The 24,515-nt window shown below is 37.2% G+C and overlaps 1 protein-coding gene across 1 annotated transcript in view; it reads right to left on the reverse strand.

Annotated features, from left to right (window-relative positions):
* The window catches only part of ctnna2 (catenin (cadherin-associated protein), alpha 2), a 320,434-nt gene that overhangs the window by 264,044 nt on the left and 31,875 nt on the right, over positions 1-24,515 (reverse strand). The gene's annotated exons all lie outside the window — the stretch shown is intronic.

Genomic DNA, 24,515 nt, shown 5'->3' on the forward strand with positions numbered 1-24,515 from the left:
CCTATAAAAATGTAATTACACTAATCTTCTTTCTTTGGTTCTTTTCTGAATAATAATGTTTCTGTACATTCCATAATAATGCAGGGAGTATGACTTGTGCTGGTTTTGCACAAAGGAAAAAAGTTGAACGAAAACAAGATGACAAATAGTCCAAGCTTCGTTCATAATTTGGACCTTCACAACAATAATGAGGTTATTCATTCTAGATTCTATTACTGCTAAACTGTGTGCAGCATCAGTCAAGTACCTGTCTTGGGCTGCAACCACTGACAATATCCATCAGTGCTTTTGCAGGAATGTTGCAGGAACGCACAAACACAGATATATTTCACTAATACTGTTAGTCCATCTAACTGTATTAGTAAAACTTCAGTGTTTTACAGGATTATGTTGTTTTTGTTGAGGTCCTGGCTCTGGGGAGGATTGTCAATGACTGATAGTGTTCCTTTCTCTGTTTTTCTATCCAGGTAGGCTTTTAATGTATTGGCAGTGTGTTTGGGATCCTTGTCACACTGAAAAATGAAGCTTTTGCCAATCAGACACTTTCCAGATAGTACTGCATGTGGATCAAAATCTGACAGCAATTTTCTATGTTAATAACTCCGTGGATTTTGACAAAATTCCCAACATCACTGGCTGAAATTCAACCACAAACCATTACAGTTTTCATTGTGTGTTACAGATGGCTATCATAAGACCTTTTGCCACTGATTTAGACCAGTCTTTATCTTCTTCTTTCCCATCGTTATGAATGGCTTTCTGAGAGCCACCCTTACACTGAGTGCATTTCTGATTAGGTTTTGGTGAACAGTAGATAGGTACATTTGCTCAAGGATCAAATGTATTTTTCAGATCCCGTGTCAGGTTTGATTGCTGGATTTTTTTAGATCCATGACTTTCAGATACTGTTCACCTGTTGCAGATAGTCTGCAGGCCTGCCAAGTCTTCTTTTGTCCTCCACTTGTCCAGTTGCACATTTTTTAGGACACAGTATACATCACGCAGAGATGCGCCAACTTTTTAGTAAATAGCTCTTTGTGAATCACCTTGGTGCAGAGATTACTGCTTCATGTTTGTCAAAAGGTGTTCTCTCTGGTATTTTTTTAATAATAGATGCAAAGGAAAAATTGACAACAAATATAAATATAAATTATTAAAACAAGATCTTTGCTGTTGATTATTTTGTGTATGTGCTGTTTCCATCGTTGTGTAGACACAACACTGGTTCATCCCTTGAGTTAGCTTCCTTAACTAGCAAAAGTAACAATTCTGAAGATTTTCAGGTAAAAAGACAAGACTAAAAAAGCAGCCAATGCACAAAGAAAAACTTTCAAAGACCTTAAAAACCTTTAAAAAAATTACGAGTACATCTGAGGGTATATATTAAGACTTTTGCACAGCACTGTAGTTATGGATTCTTTCACAACATTAAAAAACCATTTAGCTATCAGTGTAAAGTACCAAACACTGCACTGTATCAAAAGTGATATCATCATAGAAACAAAATGATCACCTCTCAAAGAATAACATCCTCCTTTTAGCATAATTAAGACAAAATAATGAAACAAAGAATACATTAAAGTCACTCAGCTTAGAGGGCAAGAGCATAACCAATCATTGCTGCTTGTACAGGCAAGTAGGGACTAGAAACATTTGGCTGCTTATATCTTGGTGACACATTTGCTGTACATAATTATACACTCCCATCTGAAGCCAGGGAGAACGTACATGGGAAGAATTGCTCATTCCACACTCCAGTCAGAGACTGCCTTTGGACTATCTGTCTGACGGCAGCTGAACTTGCACAATAGAGTGATATGATTAGTTTGAGGAATATATCAGAAGCTTTCACTCTGAAAAGCCCCTAAGAGCAAAGTTATGTCCTGTCAAGGCGGCATTACTTCAGGGCTTCTAGCCTGCAATATAAGCGTTAATGATGTATGGCTTCACTCATGATGGATCCAGGAATAGTAAAGCTGATAAAAGACCAAGTTAAACTTTTAGGTCATCGTGTATTTGTCTAGAAACGAATTCATGATTCAATAGCATTATTTTAGGATTTAGAAACTCTGATACATCTTAACCATCAGGTCATCTGTTCAGCACCACTTGGCACAGTGGAATTAGTGCTCAATATGAAGTGCAATGATGTGTTTATTTCAATCCTGGTTGTTATAAATCAATAACTCATCATTATATTTACACATGAATGGAGAGAAACACACACACAGATGCACAAACTCACACTCGTCTATAACACCAAAAACTCCCTTCACCTCAGAGATAAGGAAACACTCAGAGTTTGTGACACTAGGGCTGCACGATTAATCGTCAGAAAACCGCGATCTCGATTCATACTTATGTGCGATCTCATTTACAAATGACAACGATTTAAAAAAAAAAAAAAAAAAAGACGACGACGATTGTACCGCATTTTGATCCGGGACGTAATCTGCATGAAAACAAGCGCTCACTCTTCCTGCTCAACAAATGACAAGGGCGGAGCCTTATACCACGTGATACAGAAGCTGTGCCGTGTGATGTTAAAATTAGCAGGGAAAAAACAACGGAGAGCACGTCAGGGATGAGGAGAAAGTGACAGGAGAAAATCCGTCCCGGTCAACCACCCAAACATCAATAACGGGAACCTTATACAGCGCTTCCCTATACCCGTCGAACTCCCGCAGGCACAAAGAAATTACGGAGGCTATCACTTATCACATGACCAAAGATATGGCTCCCATCAACACTGTGCAAAACGAGGGATTTAGGAAAATGATCAACACCCTAGACAAACGCTACACAGTGCCGTCCCGCAACTATTTTTCTATTGTTGCACTACCTGCTCTATACATGCAGTGTCGAGCAACAGTGGAGACGGAATTACAAGCAGTACAACATTTTGCGGCAACGACAAAATGTGAGACATTTATTGGTTTTATGTTCAGTTTCAACTGTTGCGAAGTTGATGTGCAGTTAATAAGCGCAATAAATATTTATATTGGAAAAGAAAATCGTGAGAGAATCGTGATCTCAATTCTAAGCCAAAAAATCGTGATTCTCATTTTATGCAAAATCGTGCAGCCTTAAGTGACACTCAAATAAAACCATTCATTAACACAGGAACACAATCAAAAAATAACTATCTGGTTTTTTCAAGCAGATCACCAACACGTTTTTTTGATTGTTGACAAAGATAAGAACCCCAAAAAACAACTGTAAGTTAATTAATGCAGTTATATTACAATTACATGACTACAGATAAAGTTACACAACAGCTAAGCTTAGCCAGCTCTATTGTTGCCGATTAGTCATTAGCCTAGCGTCAATGGCTTGTGTGCATGCATGCACACACAATGCAGATGACAGTTCACCATGTTACTGCAGCATTTGAAAAAGAAGAGGCCAGCTCACCCTTTGTCGTCCATCACATAGTAACATATGTCCAATGTCAGTTTGCAAGCTTACATTAAAATAACTTCTGCTCCAGTCCTGTGAATAAGGTATTACTAATATTATTAACCCATTAACGGTGCCATATTATTATACCTACACTCCAAGCAGTCTTTAAGTTTTTGCAGAGTATGGATACGGTAATGAAACAATCCCACAGTCCTTTTTTATTTAACTGATGTTAAGAGTCAAGTGTCTCTTATATGCATACACATTCAACACATTTCTGATTTATGAGAGTTACATGTCATATACAGTCATTATAAAGCTCTTTGAATGCTCCGCTAGGGTAGAAAGAGCTATGTCAGAACCAGTCCACATACCAATAAGCAAAAATTAAGTTTATCCTAAAATGCAAGCAGCTGCTGTTCGTTTCTCTTACTAGTTATTAGAGGCCAAGTTTGTAGAGTTGCCTTCTTATCTTGCCTGCATTAAAAGTTGATCAGCCCTTTTTGAACTTGAGTGTTGATATAATGTCTTATGTAACTCTTCCATGGAAGAGAACAACATACTGAGTTATGAATCTGTGTGGTTTATCTGCTCTTCAAACCCTCATCCATTCATAAACACAGGGTTGGCCTGTCAAATACACACAGCGATCACTACTGTATCAGCCAAGCTGCTTTCCACAGGGAGAGAATCACCAAAGTCAAACCTAGGTGATGTTTTGTTCTGCAGCAGTAGCTTAAAAAATTATGTATATTTAATTATATCTGTGATAACCTCACAGCAGGCACCGAGCTGGAATCAACTCCATTACCTTCACACAGACTTAGCTGTATTGCTTTTGCCTAACTGTCCATGCATTCATATGCTTAGCTGAATATCCCAAGAATGAGCTCTAGAGAAGCAAAAATTATACCATTTTCACTTCATATTAAATAACTTTAACTTCAATAACAGTTAAAAACTGTTACCCATGTATTACACAGGCTATTTACTCCAAGAAGCACAAACAAATAATTAATTTTAAGGACCTACATGAACGGCCAGTGGGGATAATGCTAATTAGGCGAAGAATTTGCATCAGACTTAACAAACAAACATTACTGGGAGCAAAAAGCATTGCAGGGGGTATTTCAGTGCTTTTGCATGAGGCTGAATGACATAGCGATTTGATGTCCTTAGATACTTAAGATTTTTACTGTGGCTGAGTCATTTAAATTCAATCACGGTCACTTTCACGCTGATATGGTGCACTACAAAAAGCCATTGCCATTCTCAGCCAATCAAGAAACAGGAAAAAATATTTGGAGGGTTCTGGCTCCAACCAGGAGAGATGGTGCTGACCTTAAAGCCACTCTCTAAGACTTGTAATGAATGTAAATTATGTGCTGTTTCCATCTTTAAATGCAGCGTGTGTCACATTAAACATAACCCCGTACTTGCTGCTCATCTAAAGCTGTTAGCGGGGGGAAAAGTATGTAATAAAGGTACACATCATAGAGAGGTATAGTACCTGCTGTAGCACTGTGACACCAACTCATAACTCAGCTCATTGGCTTAAAGATATTTTCCGAACATCATGACTTTAACACAAGAAAGTCTGAATGATACATTATCACTTGCAAGCACAAAATAAGAACTGTGCTCACTGAATAATCGAATGCATGCCCCAAGGAAAGAGTTAGAAACAAGTAGTTTGCAAAATGAAAAAATGAAGTGAGCCACAATAATGTCTCCCTAGTGCATCCAAATATGCTCTGACACAAAACAAAATAAATTCACTGTCTACGCAAGGCAGCCTTGCCCTTTCTGGCAGCTGGTAATTGGCCCTTGGTAAGCCCATTTATCGTGCATATTAGCAGCACTGTTTGGACTTTATGCAAGACCACACCGAGGTTCATTCCAAACAACCACAAGTTATGTCCTCCTCTCAGCCTTAACGCACAACGCTGAGACACAGTCAGCCTTTGCAAGACTATAATCCTCTATGCAACCTGTAAAGCACACCCATATAGATCTGTCTCATTAAGCTTAGAAATAGTGAGTATTTCTTTCAAGATATTTAGTAGGGTATTTAATTCTTTAAGATTACGCATCAACTCTGAGGTCATGTGTGAAATGATATACATTGTTAAAACGACAGGAGGTGCACGTGTCAGTGAACCGACTTGTCAGTTTTACTTAAGCCAATTTTAAAATTGGCTTTCGCTAAGCGCATAAAAGTATTAACCAGCATAACATTAGTAATCGCATGAAAGCCTAAATATAGATGTCTAATCAGTAGATTTAGAATTAAATGATCAGAAATTATGGCATCATTGGTGGTATGTAAAAAAAAAAAAGAAAATTTAAAAAAAAGGGGCATAGTCATTCTGCACAGATGATGCACCAATGTAAAATATTTATTCTTAACCAACTAAGCAGGGAGACTCTCATTTGGTTTAGTGCTTCCGAATGAGGAAAGAATTAAAATCTCTGTCTGAACACTTCCTGAGGGTGAAGAGAGACACACTGAGCGCTTTGGTTCATTATGTTGTTATGTGCTGAACCACAGGGGCCCTCCACACAGATGGTGATTCTGCAACATGCTATTTTACATTATGTGGTTCTCCAGCAGCCAGATGTAAACACAATATGTCAGATCCCATTTATTTACTGGCATGTATAAAATAAAGTTCTTCTGCTTACAACAAATGTCTAGTGCAAGCTGAGCACAATATAAGAAATGAAAAATGTGAAGTATAAAAGGTCAAGGTTTTCTTAAACTGTGGTACTTTTGCGAGACCCTCATAGACATTGGTGTCCATGAGGGTTTCTTTCACGCTTTCTGTGTTTATTCACCACTTTGCATTTAAGCATTAGTTATTATTAATCTCTGGCTCGCTTCCACAGTGTGTTTTTTGTCTTGTCTCCCTTCCCTCACCCCCAACTGGTCATGCCAGCCTGGTTCTGTTAGAGGATTCTTCCTGTTAAAAGGGATTTTTTTCTTCCCACTGTTGCCAAGTGCTTGCTTATAGGAGTCATCTGACTTGACTTGAATTTAATTGAATTAAAAATGTGTCTGATTTATAGTTATTGCTAACCCACAAGAACACAACCCTGGAAACAGCCAGTAAACTAGCGATGGATCTGTGTATACCTGAGCTGTATGGATACACAGCTTTATCTGTGATACCACGAGAAGATCAACAAGGATTGAGTCATCTTCAACAAATTTCAGCTGAACATACATTTCATAAAACGCAGGCGCGAATGTAATTGTTTTGCCAGTAATAAGATGGAACTAAAAAGTGATTAGGGAAAAAAGAGAGATGAGCACAGGGGTGATAACATCAAGACCCCGGACACTGAGCAAGAAAGAAAGAAGCTTAGAACAAAACCAAAACAAAATTTCCTGGCCATACCCAAGTAGACACAAAAAAACCCTCAGTTTTTACCCATGCTTTTTCATCAAACTTTAACAATTTTAACTCCAAAGTAACAGAAATAATTTATCCCTTAAATATCCAAAAGGAAAAAAAACGACTTATAATCATAGTTATGCTGCAGAAGTCCTGAGGTTTATGCCTCCTTTTAGTTATAAAGAGTTGCTGTGTCTTTTGTTCCAGTTTTATTGCTGATCAATAGTTTTAAATGCCATGTGGCCACTCCTCTGCAGAGACTGACCAGTGGACTCGTCCGTCAGTAGTAAATCCCCTTGACTCTGCGTAGCCATTCAATTTTCCGCCTTCAACCTCTAAGACTCGCATCCAAAGGATGAGTGATGATTTAACCACTGAACACTACAGAAGGGCGTGTGCATGTGTGCGTGCGTAATAGCCAACTACACATGTAAGATCCTGTACACATATCCAGAGAGATTATTTTAACCTTTATCATGTTATATAGTAACTGATATACAGTGCTCAAGGTTCTTTTTTTACAAGACCATTTATAGACATGTGTAAAGAGCATAATGTGTCCAAAAGCCCAGGGGACGAAAGCAAGATGGGGCCTTCTACAACTTAGTCGCCTCGCTGTGACTGTACTAAAACGTGTGTAGCTGCTGTGACGACCTAAAGCCACATATTACACACTAGCTGACCACCAAGTGTTTGGCTGCAGGAACAATACACACTACTGATCGCTTAATCACCAGGAAGCTGAACATCCATTCATACACAAACTACAGAGTCAAACCGAATGAACAGGCAGAGAGGCGGCTTTACAGCTCTAAAATTCAGCAAGGCTGAATACCTTGTCCCCGAGGACTTTGCTTAGCTGGTGTTATACTGTGTTATTTAAAATATATTTTGAAGTTAACAAGTCCTGAAGTGCAAGGCGAGAAGGATTAGCCAGCATTAATATTGGTACCTGAATAGGTTTTCGGGTGGCAAAGAGGAAGAATGTTAGCAGGAAGTGTCACACTGCAATGGTGTCAAGCTCTGACATTCTTAACCCCAACATGTGCTCTTGCAGCTATATCCTCTAAAAGTCTCTTGGCAGCTTACTTAAACGCAAATGCTGGAGAGAAACTGTGTCATATAACAATGAATAAGAAGGGAAAAAATGTATGAATTTAAAAAATAAAAAATGGCATTGCTGTCAAATATTTTTCTACTTCCTGGTTTATTTTCTGACAAATAAAGATATTCATGCACCTAAAAACTGCCAGGTTTGAATTTGAATTCTTTCAAGTGTTTGCTCTTGATATGTGATATTTGCACCAAATCTTTATACTCCAAGAACATATTTGGTGGTTCTAACTTGCAGGCGTGAACACTCACAGAACTGAACAAATAAGTGCAGGAAAACATGATTCAGTAGAACAGCAGAGCCAATGAATTAAAAGCATTTTCTGCGATAATGATTCGCACATTTAATTCCCCAAGGTGAACCTCTAAGAACAGCATTCATTCATTCTGCTTTGAGAGCAATAGGCTTTCAGTCTCCCCATAATATTTCCTCATTAGTAACCCCTTAGCTCAAATCCCTGTTTGATCCTCCTACTCCTTCATTATCATTCTCACTGCAGATATCTTTGTATCAGTGCTGTTTCTTCACTCTGAGGAATGACAGGACAATGTGATGTGTAGCTGACAGAACAAAACTGAGTGGGGCAGTAAATGGTAGAAGCAGTTTTCAGGTGGAGCATTTGATGTGTTAACACATTTGCATTCAGGTCTAAAAGGAGTCAAAGCTTACATCTACATACTCTGAGTGTAGCGCACTGAAAATTATTAGCAAGCCTAAGAAAATGCTTGGATGAAAAGAGCTATATCAACATATTATTTCAACTAGTGTGCAAAACAGCCCATGATTAGGCCTTTGGGAACTAATCTAAGGAAAACAAAGAGTGGGAGAGAGTGGGTTTTAAATCTGTGTGCAAGGCTGGCCAATTAGAACATTTCAGCAACAGCGCATTCATTTTAACTGTCAAACTCTCAACTACCTCTATAGGAAAAAAGAAAGAAAGTTTAGTAGATTTACCTATTCTTTAGTGAAAATGTCAGTGAGTCCCCATTTGACTCGGGTTCATTTCTTTGCATGACACCCCTTGAGGCGCATAATCTTCATAACAAATGCCAAAATATGTGCCACCCAAAATGATGCTCACTTCAAAGACAAACCACATAAAAGCTTTCTTAAATCTCATTCTGAAATGGTATGGGTACGGTCACAAGGATCAGTGTCAAAGGAATAAGTGCAGCAATCCTCAGGGGGAAAAAGGGGGCTTCGAGGAGTGTGTGAAAATAATATCACTACAGTACAACAAAGTTTGGATTTTATATCATGTTGAGATGATTAACAACAGAAGTCATCTGAATCGACAGTATCTGTGCCTTCTTCACAGCAGACTCAAACAAATAATCAGAGGATTTAGAACGACTGCATATGACTGCTCTGCAGCATGCACTAATCTAATGATGAAACTTCACAAACAGATCTTATTTTTTTCTTATTGCAAGTAATCTACATGTATTTACCCATTTTAGCAGCATAGCATGCTCATTACCCGCTATTTAAAGCCCTGTGAACGTGAAGCTATTAATAGGATCCCTGTCCAAAAAAGTAAAAACCTAAACTAGGCTTAGTGTTGTCACCGCAGTTCCATATTTTATTAAGCCTGCTGATATTATAAAGGGCTGCCGCTTCAATTTTAGAAGCTGCTAAATAATTGAGTCATTTCTACAGTGTACTAAATGAATATAACATGGGCTTAAAGGATCAATACACTGAAGGTCGGGTTTGATTTTCATGTTTCTTGGGGTTACTGTATCTTATAGACTATGTAAAGTGTCAATAAACCTACAGATTGCAACGTAGTAAGTTTAATGAAAAGCAATTTTATTAAGAAGAACAGTTCAGGTGAACATGTTATCATGACAAGAATGCAAGAAGAATGAAAACTGGACACACTATGTGAACAGTGCTGTCATGAGTCACAAATTGGCCTGGCTGTATGCTTGCTACACAGAAAGTCCTACAAATCTAACTAGTGTTCCCACTGGCTCAATCAACAGACTATAGGTTTCCTCAAGGTAGAAACTAAATGTATGGATAAATATAGTAATCAGACTCTAAGAAAACTATGATCAGAGAAAAATAGATTAGCCGTCAACTTATTTAGATTTGCTACAAAAAGCTCAAAGGAATAGAAGGGCCAAAACATTTAGGACAAAAGACAGGTTAAGATTCTAATTAAGTTTATTGATAAAAAATAAAATAAAATAAAATAAAATAAAAGTGTAACAAAGGGACCCTGTGTGAAGGATGAGGAAAGTGAAAGGGGTAGTAAAAAGCAAGAGAGAGGGAGCTATAGAGGCCACTTAAATATGCCCACAGTTGCCCCAAATTTGTCATCAAGAGAGAGAACCGAGAATTTAAAGACACAGATCAGACACGCAACAACTGTGTAGATGAATTACTCTCTGTCTGCTATTTAGGGAATTATTTATTGTCCACTATAATATTTAGGTGTTTAAAGTGAAGATTACGATGATGGAAAAAGAATGTAGACCATTACCACACTGGCTCAGGCCTTTTTTACTGGCCAGATGGTGAGCACAAAATCACACACAGCTACACTAATATAGTTTGAAGGCAACATCTAATGATTCAGTTCTCTGTACAATATGTGGAAAAATAATACCTATAATTACTAGGTTCACTCCTGTGCAGGTAATAACCTATATCGACTACTAACTCCACCTTCAAGCAGTGTAACACCAACTAACGCTGAAAGAATATTTATAACAGAAAATGTAGAGGCCAAAGTTGTTCAGCAGTTATTCATGAAAATTGGCTTATTTGGTGTCTGTTTCTTACGATAATAAGACCCTTTTTTTATCAAGGTAAACCAGGTTTATAGGTCATAAGGGAAGAGGATGGCTGCCTGCAAGAAATAAAAGACAAACAAATTGTAAAAAGCATACTTTCTTATTGAGGAAATATCACCCCCAAAAAAGCAGACACCCATTTCTGCCACATCTGTGCAAACTTCACTACCAGCCAGAATCTCGGATTATTGACCCCTGTGGGCTCATTATCACAGACGCAAACAACATAGGCTGGCATATTGCCATTCTCTATTCAGTCCAGGCTTTGTACCGGACAAGCAAAATCATGTTTGTGTTGGTTCACAAAACATCTGATTTTCCAGAACTATATTGATACACCATGAGTGTATTTAGCAGCAAATTGATTCACAAATTATCAAACATAAACAAGACATACTGACCTTGGGCTTTCCCCTGTTGCACCCACATACTTCTACAGTTTTGTCACATAGAATGAATAAACACTTCTGACATGGAAAAGTATATCTATAAGTATCAGGAAAATTACAGCTTTGACACAAAAAACAGATCACATGAACTCTAGGCAGAGTGAACCAGCATCAATACTTTGTGGCTGCTGAAGCTGAATGAAATTTAGCAAAAAAAAAAAAAAAAGTCATTGGGGATGTTTGGTTAATCTTATGGTTAAGTGGATGTTTAAAAACCGTCAACCTTTTTTTTTCTAAGAAAAATGCTTCACGGAGATAAGTTGTGCTTAACCATAATGTAGACAGAGATAGATTGTGAGCTGTGGAAAGTAAAACACTTTTGCAATCATGCAGTCTCATTTGCATAGATGGCCCAGACCTGCTGATTTTACTTTGGAGAAAAAGATAAGTATTTTAAGAGACAGCCTTACATAACTAGCAACAAGCTTTTCTTCAACCACCAAAGGCTCTTCTCATAAAACATGCAGAGCTGTGCTTCTCAGTAAAATTTACTCACACTCCAATGGACAACCATGAGGACAAAAATACAAAATGTGTGACTGTAGTGATTTTTTTACCTACCTATAAGTAAATGTACCTAATAACACCCTGCAATGCAGAGTTTTCAAAAAAATGTGATTTTAATAAAGACTTTCTCACACGTCAAAGTAAGAAAAGCATAAATATAGGTAATAAGATAAATAATGGCTGAATTCCCTTTAGCTGTTTCAGTTTCAGCTTCCTTGATGGCCAAACTCATATATCATAGCACTCCTTAAATAGGATCGAGCCATAATTAATCATATTGCTTAGTGAGATTTATTTAATCTACATCGCAAACAAGTTTGTGTCAAATATCAGTCATCTATATTGTTGCTGCATGTATAGCTTAATTTCTGTGACATCTATTAGATACGAAAAAGATCCCTGTCGTCCACTTATCATTTCTATCAGATATGAAAATGTATGTATTTATCACACAGACCTCTTATTTTTGAGAAATACTATTTCAAACCTCTATATGGCACTATATTTAGAATAATAAAGCCGAGATTTCTCTTGACTGGAGGGCATAGTGGTAAGAGAACAGTAAAAACAACAGTTAAACTAGAAGGGCTGTGTTTCTGAGGCAATCTCTTTTGATGTGATGCATTTTCTCTGGTAGAGTAGCAGAGAGGCAACGAGGCAACCAGCATCTGTGCAGAACTGCTGTTCAGAACCCTGGGGCAAGCCATATGCTGACATAGTAAAGTGTCAGAAGATACTGCCCAAAGACAGATGAGTGTGTTGTTTCACAAGATCCAGCAATGACCCCCAGGCAATGGCAGAAGTAATGAGAAGACGTACGCTAACAGGAGGCGATCTGCATAACGACACAGCTGTCATTCTTATCATACAGGTGAAGCATTACTTACTATTACCACCTTTGTCAAGGCATCAGCTAAAAATGTGCTATGCCTTCGCACATGTGTATTTTTGTCTCACGGGCAGGTGAAGAAGTGTTTGAGTCTGACAGCCACATATGAAGGAAACACCAGTGGTTTGATTTTTCATCAGAATGCAAACACTACACTAAAACTGTTGTGAGTTCACTGCCTGGCTAGCAAATATCTTAATGTACTGACCACCTGCAGTTTTCCAAATAATAAAAGTAGCAAAGCTAACAGTGACAGTTTTAAAGATGATAATAGATAAAACAATTTTACTAGGTCCTTGCTTTAGATAGATTTAATTGGAAAAGTTGCTCTAAAATTTCACCCCAACAGGGGAGGAAAATCCAGTTTTTAGAAAACTGCAACATCTCTGTCGAGACACAATGTCTTTGCTGAAAAATGATATTCACAGAACATAATGTGTACAGTTTTCAATGGTCCTATTTTCTACTTGAGAAATTGCCCTTGTTTATATGAAATGTACACACTTTCATATAAGGGCTCTATTCAATACACGTAAAGTCAAATATTTCAAGCCTTTATTATTATTTTGATTATGGCTTATAGCTCATAAATTACATTTAAAACTCTTCAAAGTATGTTCATTTGTACACAGCAGCATTTGGTTGGAAACCCCCGACTACAAATTACAGCGTGACATAGAAGTGATGGTCTTGTAACACTCTGACAACAGCCTTCAGCTGGTCTGTATTTTTGGGTCGGGTATTTCTCATCTTCCTCTTACAATACCTCATTGATTCTTTGTGGGGTTCAGGCAAGTTGGCAGGCCAATCAAGAACTGTAATAACATGGTCAGCAAACAATCTAGGAGTTTTGACTTTGTGAGCAGGTAACGAGTCCTGATGGTGAAGAAAATTGGCATCTCCGTAAACTCTGTCACCAGATGGAAAGTCAAAGTGCTCTTAAATCGTGTCCTAACTGTGGACTTGATAAAACACCACCAACACAGCAGCAGAAACATGGTACCCCAAGTCATCACAGACTGCAGAAACTTCACACTGGACTTCAAACACCTTGAATTATGAGCCTTTCCACTCTTCCTCCAGACCGAGTTCCACAAGAAATTCAAAAAATTACTTTCATCTGAAAAGAGGACTTTAGAGTACTAAGAAACTGACCAGTTCTTTTTCTCCTTAGCCCAGATACGATGTTTCTGTCATTATCTCGACAGAAGCAGTGGCTTGATATTAGGAATGTGACAACTGAAGTCCCTTTCCTGAAGACATGTGCATGTGGTTGCTCTTCATCTCCAGACACAAGCCTCAGCGTATTCCTTGAAAAGCTTTCCTAAGTTCTTGCCAGTCATTCTACAAGCTTGTTACTTGTATATCTTTTCATGCCACACTTTTACATCAAGTCAACTTTCCATTAATGTGCTTTCTTACAGCACTCTGTGAACAACCATCCTAGGAAGGATCACCATCTGGAAAGTGCCATGTCAGTGGTCTTTGCTAAGATTGTGGTTGCATGTGCTGAACAAGACTACAAGATATCGGAAGAGTAATTGGAAGCAAAATAGTCTAATGTTTTGAGATTTTTTTTTTTTTTGTACAGCATCTTCTATTAATTGCATGTCAGTGCTGAAGAGACAAATATAGTTTCTAACATGTTTTAATAATACAGTTTTTTTAGAATTAGATCCTTTATTAAGATGGCAATAATAGGATTGATCAATATTATAGATTTGAGTTGATCACAACAAGCCTTGCCCAGAATACTTGTACATGTGTCCCTGTCTATTACAGTTCAGTTAACCGGTCTCGTAAATAACAAAGATTTGGTAAATATTACACAAAGAACCTTTAACTTTAACATCTATAATACTAGTCTATTGAAAACATGTTTAGGTCATTGCTATACCACACCAAATCTGAACTGTCAACAATCTTATTATTCACATGTTTCTGTCAAGCCATTGTTAAACCATACTTTGGCCTTTACAAGATGTCACTGATAATCCAGATGTCCTTTCTATCCCCCCACCAAAATAATTTAATGATTCCTTCCTCTAACATGGCAGGAGTTCAGTGAGCAGTATGCCAAGAAGCAGGGGATCCAGACTGGCTTTTGAACATCACTTACAGTGTTCAAAGCCTCTTCGAAATACTGTCATCCAAATTCAAACAACGAATTAAAAAATAAATAAATAAAATAAAAATCTAAAAAAAGAGTACAGAGAATGGATGACTTCTCAGCCTCAAATGAGGAGAACTTTTTCTTCCTTTCTTAAATCCAAGCTTTCACAAATGATGCAAAAGTGTTGCGCTAGAGCTATTTTAGCAGCAATACTCAGACGAGTAATATCACATGACTATGGCTTGTGTGTAATCTGACAGATGTGTATTTCTCAGGTAATTAAAGTGGATGTCTTCCAATAGCAAATACTTAGAAGACTACATCAAACTTGTTTCTAGGATAATACAAAAAAGTCACCTCTTAAAGTGATTTTCTTTTTTTCCTAAACAAAATAAATAAATAAGTTTCTACCGCCAGAAAAAGTAAGGTGTTACAACTTCCTACCACACTGCTGTTAGGACTACTCTCCAAACTTAGATCAAATTACCCAACTTTGAGAGTGACTGTTCTGTGTTTTCACTCTAAAACTCTGAGGAGAAGCAAAGCATCCCTTCTTGCCTCTGAATATTGTCTGTTTGAGGTCCAGGCTTCCTCCTTTTCCGCTAGCTTAATGGATTATGACAGTGATGCAGCATGAAGCCTTAATCCCTTCGCCGTCGTCGTCTCCCCTCCCTTTATGTTAAGCTCCTTGACTAGAGAGTGTGTCTATGTGTGTCAGGTGCCAACCGTAACTTGCAGCCAAATGTTAGGCTTGGATGACATACAAAAACAAAGGTGATTAAAGCATCAACTGCTGACAGCCATTAAGGCTCTTCCTTAGCCTATTACCAGGCTGTGGAGTTAATATGCCAAGGAAAAGGATCTTTCAACTTAATAACACCATAAGAACACCAAAAGCAATCAACACTTATTTGCATTTTTTTCCTGTGTAACCCAAGCATGATTACTCACCATGATTTGATCCATATTAGAGTAACAAAAATAAACTAGGGAGTCAGAGACCACTAAAGGAAGAAACCATAACCAGGAGCTGGCTAAGTAGCTCTCTGTGATCTGGCAAACTGGACAGACCGCACAGCAGAGAGGCTCTCCAATACACCACATTAAGGCAGAATGTCACATCAGTGATCATATATCCCAATAATGGAAAATCCATCTAAAAGATGGAATTAGGGAGGCGACACCAGGTAGTAAATCCACTTTTGTCATGTACAAATGGTACTCACGTCATTATTATGTTAAGCTTAACAACAGAGGAACGCACAAAATCTACACCCAAAGTTTAAACTGCTTTGTCTGAGTTTAGATCAGCTGAATATTTTTTATTAAATTTGGCATGTACATCACAATAACAAGAATCGGGCTGAACGCACTGAACTGTGCAAAAGACCTTCAAAGCTAATGCATCTAACTGAATTATAATTAAACAAAAAACGAAGTACAAAACCCCTTTAGACGACAGTTTCATCTTGAATGAGGAAAAAAAAAAAACAATCTGAAGGAAGGAAAACTACACTTCTAAAGAGGTAAAAGTGTTCTTGTGGTTTTACATCCAGCTGAGGACAGAAATAAAAAATCTATATTAGAACAAAAAGGCAAAATTAGCTGAATGCAGTTTTCAGCTGGCCACCTAAAGAGTAATAACAAAACGTTACATATAGTGTTACATTTTGATCATTACCAAAGCAAGCCAAACATCTCCATGAATATACTACTGTAGATGACTGAAAGCAATACAAACTTAAAAAATACAGTCCAAATATGTCCATCTCTTTTTTGTTCAAAAATTAGATACCTTGATGTCCTGCCCGTGGTTTATGAACTCATAACAAACAAAAAAAGCATTACTTACTTATGTAAGTGAGTAAAAATTGTTTGTGACAAAGAGAAGAACAGTATTTTCTCTGATGATATATTATTTGACAGACAACAACTTGTAACCTCAGTATTTGAGTTGGAGAGTTTTAATCTCATTAGTGGTTCCTGCTGCAAAACAATTACAACCCTGGACTCAGCAAACATATATTAAAGTATAAGTCTACTTTCTCTGCAATACAAGAAGCAAGATATACTGCACAGCAAGGACACTCTCACTGACAGGCAGTCAATACTACTCTTTATAGCCCCCAAAATTTACTTCCTAGCACAGAAGATCTCCTACAAACCGCTGAATTTATTTTTTACTTATTCACCTCATCAAATGAGAAAAACATTATTATGCAAGAGCAGTTATGAATAGTATCAGCCATTTTAAATACACTTTTTTTAATGCACCAACTAACGTCATTCCAGACGTCTTATGCTCCATTCAGTTCTGATCAGTATGAGTGACTTCATAATGAAGACGAAGAACAGGAAATGTACTTTCCTTTCATGACAATGGGCTCCCTTACAGTTAAAAGCAAGCAGAGACACACAAATAATTTCTAATCTTTTTATGACCAAGTAAATGTATCTGCATAATCAATGGCTATTAGTCCTTCGTTCCTCAAGAATCAACAACTATGTCTTGACTGAAGACATTACTACATCTGGGGTTCTCATTGATATGTACAGAGGAAGAGGGCTAACAGCACTTCAGGAAAATATTCACAGTCCGGCTGTGAATAAAGCAAAGTAAAGCTACAGTTTAAAAATTCACAGTTTCTATCATTTTCTCTGGGTATATTAAAGCCTTTCCACTTTACACAGCCTATTTACTATTCTGGCTGGTTTCTCTTCTTGACTCCCATGTTCCCCTTCCAGGATGCTTAAAGTTTGCATTGCAGTAGATGAAAATACCCTAACTTCTTGTACCTGCTTCTCAAGGCCAATTTTGCATATTTCTTTTTTTTTAAAAGAAAAAAAAAACAATACCATCGCTTGCAGCATAAAAAATGTTTACTATATCAGAGGCATGCTGCTTTCATACACAGTGATAAAGTAAGCCTTTCTGTTTTATTAGTTAGGACTTGCCCAGTACTGTTGCTGAGGTGGGAGAGGCTTGGTCTTGATAAATGAGGCTGCTATCTCCAGCAATGTCAGTGTGAGCCTGTTTGTCTATCCTCCTGAGGCAACCTTTTATTCCATCACACACTGAATCATCCAAATTGACAAGAAAAACAATCACAGTGTCTGGTTTGTATCCCAAAATGTTTCACACTTCCAGTGCAATTGCAGAAAAGATGAACTACCATAGTTAGCTATTGTGCTTATTCCCCTGGTTGTGTGGAGAATGGATTTTGCCAGAGTATGATCTTTTTACTGTTGCTGCACACAAGATGAATAAATGATGAATAATGTGAACTGTAATATCGATCATTTCAAAAAGGTAAATGGACTTGTTTTTATATATATAGCGCTTTTCTACTCTACCTGAGCACTCAAAGCACTTTATAAATCTTGCCTCATTCACCTATTCACACCCACTGATACAAGCTCTTTTTTCTATGATTTTTCTAAATAAGTCAAAGGAAAATGTCAGAAAACCTGAAAACAGTCATCAACTGACTTCATATGTTGGCTAAATTAATAACTATCATCTTACTAAATTCACACAATCAGAATGAAGCTTTTTAGATTAACCTAGGTTGTCACTGAAGCAAAAACAGCTAAATATAAATCAGCAAAAACAAATGACTATGTCAGAAGACACATCATTTAAGATTTAATAATGATCACTTCATGTTAAAACTCTAAGCTCATCAGCTTTCTGTCCTAGTAACAGTAAGCAATTACCTAGCTGTCATTTAGATGACCATGCATAAGAGAAGCATAGGATGTGACTGACAGATGTTGGAAAAATAATAATACACAAAACGCAACACTAAATTGAAACCAGCAATTCAAATTTTCAATACTTCCTACCTGCAGACAACTTACTGTAACCTCAGGCCGACTTGAAATTACACAGTCATTTGGAAAGTTCAGATATTTGATGCCAGAAAACTAGAGAGACGCTGCCAGTTCAAAATGCACGTCTGGGTTTTCTTCCAGGTAAACAGCGATGGTGGTACATTATTAATTTTAATGTAATCCTTTTAAAACAAATAAAGCCAAAACCCATAAAGTTTATAGGCAGAGAAAAGCAGAAGGATGGTAAAGTTTGATGGTCAGCAATAACTCAGGCTTAAAAAGACTGAACTCATGCTGCATATACAGTTATCGTCTCCCTTTCATTGCATGAAACATAAGAAACAATACAAAAACATTATTAATGCTAATCATATTATTCTATTTGGAATTTACCTTTTCTTCTGTTTTTAGTTTGGAGTTTTTGGTGCAGGAAAGGCACAAAGCCAGCCGTGTCAGGAAAAATAAAACAATGATGCCCAGCACCAATGTGACTGCAGGATGTTCAGGATTTGCAGATGAATAGGCTACAGATTAATTTTTACTCAATACGTGGCACTTCATGTCATCTTCAAGGTTATTTTAGTGGATTAGAAAATGGAGGCATGGTTGCACTGATCCTATTCAATACTTTTACTACCCTGTCAAAGGCTTTTTTTGGTTTGACATTGATGTGAACATCAGAGCCCTGAAGAAACTCATTTTACTGCAGAGTAGTTCTCTGCATTTTTTTAAGTAGCAAAAAAGCACCCTATAGGTGATTTTGCTTTCAAGGGCTACAGGACTTTGTTCACTTCACTCATGCATGAAAAAACAGACATGTATGTTAATTCATTATAGTACTCCTTTTATGTTCATTATATCACTTTATATCATAAGATGGCAAAACAAATGAGTAATAAAAATATATACATACTCATCTCCTTTACAAGCTAAATATTTATTATTTAGAACAAAGTAATCAATTAAAAGCACAATTGGCATCACTTTTAGGTGAACATTTATTTACAAATATGCAAGAAAATTTCCATGACCCATGATAATCTTAGTACACTAAGTAGTTTATATAGTAAGTCCCTTCCATACTGAAAAAGGCTTCTTGGAGGAGTTAGGTAACAGACATATATACACTTTGGTCATTAAACTAAGATGTTACCAAACATCATATCTGCCAATATTAGTTATTTGCCAATGTATCAGTATCTGTATTTATAACATCTGATAAATAATAATTTACAAAATGAAAAAACAAACAAACAAACAAAAGCCCACAGACACAGCACACTTTCATTACGTTTTAACTGATGATGTTGCACAGTCTACATCTTCCCTTTTGGCAACATGTGTTTGGAATGGCACATGCACAACAACCCGCTGATTCCAGCAGACTTGGACAGAGTCGAAGTGAGTAATCCATCCAAGTTCTTGCAATAATAAAACAATATTCAAATTTGTTACGTTTCGGTGTTGTCAGTTTTTTGGTTTTTTGCGTGACTGTCATGTATTTCCTGCTTTACTTTGAAAGTCTGTGTCATCTCAGTGTGTTCAGTTTACGTTTCCTTGTCTCGTCAGGTCTAATTTGCCCCAGCTGTGTTTCCCTCCTGTGGTCCATTCCCTGATTGCTCCTTCTATGTATTTAAGCCTTGTGTTTCAGTATGTCATGGTCGCGATCTCCCCCCGTGTTGTAAATAGCTGTAAATGGGTTTTGTCAATACTTTCGTTTTGAGACACTTCCGTTTTGGGAATTTGGTGGAGAGCCTTAGTGGGGTTTTTTGTCGTGTGTTTTTTCCTTATTTTTATTTTCCTGCGTTGCACGCAGGTTGCCTAGGTCGGGGTGTAACAAATTACACTGTCATATTATCTTAATAAGGAATCATAAATAACTACGTATAACAACTGTTATGTTTATGTTTCATATGTGCAAACAGATGACACATATCTAAATCACCAAATATCCGTAACAGTCTTAAAAATCCTATACTGGTCAGGCCCTAACAGCAAACAAGACAACAAGCTTCACCTCGAGTCATCGGACCAAATTTAAAAAAAATCCTATGTTTGTTTGATTTCAGCAGAACATTGTTGAAACACCGTCAGTACTTTAATACCAATGATCTGTCTTATTTCAAATAGACTCTTTCTTTCATCACTTTTCATATGTATCATGCAGAGATTTTCAAAGCTGATGTAATGAAAACTTTCAACTGTTCACTTATTTTTATGAAGATTTCTGTTATTCCCCTGGCCACTAAAAGAGGAAACAAATAGTTGGAAAACAGTAAATAAAACGTCATGTGACTTTAGTGTAAAGCCTCACAAGAGGAAGAGGAAGGCATCCTTCGAGACCTGGTCCCGCTTTTAAGTCAGACAGAAGGATTTTAAAATGGTTTGACAGAAAAGCTCAAAGTTCAGATAAACCTAGACAATATAGTAATCTTTTGCTTACAATAGCAAACAGTAAAGGTTGGACATAGGAGAAGAAAGGGCTATGTAGTGCGGTTGTAACAGATAAAGCTGGCAAAAGTATAAAATCAATACTTGAAACATTCTCTGGAGAACCAAACAGTAAACAAACTGAGCCCCAGCCTGTGAGGAAATTTTAACCTTCACAGATCCAATATCCACAACTGCCAGTGGGTCGGCCCTGCAATAAGGCAACTTTATTAGGCCATCTTGGGGGAAAGAAAGTATGCCTGCTGGAACAGACTCAGTGGGATTCTGTATTTTTAGGATTTGTAATTTTAGGATTTCTGTGAATAAGCCTCTTGAAAATTCATTGTTGATTTCTGAAAAAACTCACTGAAACATGTGAAAATGCATTGTATAGTTCTGCCTGCAAAATATAATATCCTTCACCAACAAACAAAGAAATCTTACACAACAACCAAATAGAATTTGAGAAAGAGAAAGTAGTAGTCTTAACAAATGTTGACACGAAACACACAAAAAAAACAACAACATAGTGGTTCGCAGGAGGAGCAAATGAAATACAGCCCCAGCAAAAGCTCAAAGAAAAGATCTAAGCTATCATAACATTGCAGAGACCATTCATTAGAGGAAAGGGGCTTGGTTAAAAGTACAAAGCACAGTGCAGTAGGGCTGCACAATTAATCATCAGAAAATCGCGATCTCAATTCATACTTATGTGCAATCTCATTTCGAAATGACAACAACTAAAAAAAACCAACAAAAAAAACCTAAAAAACAAAGATGACGATTGTACCGCATTTTGATCCTGCATGAAAGGATCAAAATGCTGCATGAAAACAAGCGCTCACTCTTCCTGCTCAACAAATGACAAGGGCGGAGCTTTATACCACGTGACAAAGAAGTCAGCTGGCAGGGAAAAAAAAACGTGAGAGATGATAAAGGCCAAGAGTGACAGGAGAAAATCCATCCCGGTCAACCACCCAAACATCATTAACGGGAACCTTATACAGCGCTTCCCCATACCCATCGAACTCCCGCAGGCACAAAGAAATTACAGAGGCTATCACTTATCACATGACCAAAGATATGGCTCCCATCAACACTGTTGAAAACGAGGGATTTTGGAAAATGATCAACACCCTAGACAAACGCTACACAGTGCTGTCCCGCAACTATTTTAAAAATGTTGCACTATCTGCTCTATACACGCAGTGTCGAGCAACGGTGGAGACGGAATTACAAGCAGTACAACATTTTGCGGCAACGACAAAATGTGAGACATTTATTGTTTTTGTGTTCAGTCTCAACTGTTACAAAGTTGATGTGCAGTTAATAAGTGCAATAAATATTTATATTGGAAAAGAAAATCGTGAGAGAATCGTGATCTCAATTCTGAGCAAAAAAAATGTGATTCTCATTTTATGCAAAATCGTGTAGCCCTACAGTGCAGCCAAGCAAAGAAGCTTGGATCTTTGGTCAAGGCTGCTGGAACATTTGATGATAATGAATTTGTAATTATAATATTTATTGTTGGGCAAGACAAATGTGTTTTGGCTATGAGCCATTACCTTCCCTAAATCACAAGTGGGCTGATTGCACTGATAACCACTCAGAGTGGAAATAAATAATACAAATTCTAGAGATGCACTAAATGGCCAGGAACCAAAATCAGATGATAAGGCCGGACCTGTGACCGGATGGTCAGCCTCCAACATGTCTGATGATGAGCCAGTCTGCTTCATGCATGAGCAAAACAGCAATGCAAATAGATCTGTGCACACTCACAGCCATATGCTAACATGTTGTTAGCATGGAACTTTTCAATGTGTGCAAAGGAACCTAATGAGAAACTTAAATAACCTTCAATGACTTAAACATGGATATTTTAATAAAGCTAACAAAGGCAAAGTGGCTAAAGCTAAAGCTTATCAGAGCCAGTTGCAAGCCAGCAGCCTCGGTATGAGCAAAAGATAAAAGCAGTTGTGAGGAAAATTATGGAGATAAGTGAAAAAGTGAAAAGGATTGATGTCATCTTATTTGGTAACTTTATAAACATACTGAATAATGATGCAGGAACCTCACATTTGCATTGTTATATAAATTCGCTTTTGTTTAAAAAGATTTAAATAAGTACAACATTTGTACTCATTTACAGTTAAATATTTGTACCAATAATAATAGACCACTTTATTTTCACTTTAAGCTATAAAGCACTTTATTGCTATAATGACTATAATGAATTACTTTTATTATGAAAATAATAATTTGTCTTCAAGAAAAGTGTTTATGTTTATACTTCCAGGTATAGTTCTTAAATTTAAATTGGAATTGGACAAGTAAATTGCAATTGGTGTGTCTCTAACAAACTCTTATTAGTCAGTAATCTATTTGAAATGTTCAAGTGATTAAAATTTGGAGTTGAACGTGTTACTATTTTGTATTTTACAATTGGTGATCACACAAGTACAATCACCAAGGATGAAACAGCAGTTCATGCCATATTCATGTGCTTGAACCAATTCTTTAAAAAGCATTAATCACTGTAACACATACACATTTTGTTTTGCTTATTGTTCAAGGTTTGAGCCTTTAAACCATATTTAACACATGCTAGAAGTCAGACAAAACGTCTCTGATAAAAACCTCTGTACTAAGGAGGAGTGAATCCTCCTCAGCATGAAGGATTGTAGTGTTGCATACATTTTCTGGAAAAAAAAGATGTGATTTCTTCAGCACCTTGTAGCTGGAGGGGTTATGATGCTCTACCTCTTTAAAACACCCCAAAGTTCTTCTATTCCAGGCAACAAACATAGCGAGGTCATGATTTTTACTTGTTTTTTTCCTCTTCTGTAGTGAGTCTTTTGACAGTGTTTTGGGATTGTTATGCTGAAATATTCCTGTTCTGTTGAGTTTCTGACATTGTTACCCATATTTTCGGTATAGCCATAGGAATTCAAAGTGCTATCTCCACAAAAGCTTTTGGCATTCACGCAGCCTTGTACTGCTGCATTCTCACCTCAATGCTTCACTGTCAGAACTATGCAACAATGTGGCAGTTCTGGCCAGGTTCACAGTAAGTGTGCTGGATCTAATCTTATACAGAGAGATTTATCTTCATGTCACCTGACCATAGAAAATAATTCCAATATACAACTCATTTTCTTGTTCTTTAGCAGAGGAAACTAAGGTTTTTTTGTTTGTTTGTTTGTTTGTTTGTTTGTTTGTTTGTTTGGGAGTATGTGTGCGTGTGTGTGTTTGTGTGTGTGTGTGTGTGTGGGGGGGGTACCAAAGACCATAAAAAGTTTTTCTTTAGTTTGGCTTTTTGTTTGTTTGTTTACTTTGGTTTGTTTTTTCTGGTGCAAAATGTGTTCCCCTTGCATCATCTTTTCTCACTATTCCACTGTTTTCTTTCCTTTTCTTTTGTTACCTGTCTGTGTACATGTTCCTGTTCCACACTGTTGTGTGTGGTATTCATTTTCTGATTTAACTTTCTGATCTATGGTTACAGTCCCTTTTCTTCAGCCAGAACACTAGCTCAACAAGTTATGGCAAATACTTAAATACTATCTTTTTTTTTT

This window comes from Pundamilia nyererei, unplaced genomic scaffold (assembly GCF_000239375.1).
Source record: "Pundamilia nyererei isolate P.nyererei 1_Seehausen unplaced genomic scaffold, PunNye1.0 scaffold00227, whole genome shotgun sequence".
NCBI lineage: Eukaryota > Metazoa > Chordata > Actinopteri > Cichliformes > Cichlidae > Pundamilia > Pundamilia nyererei.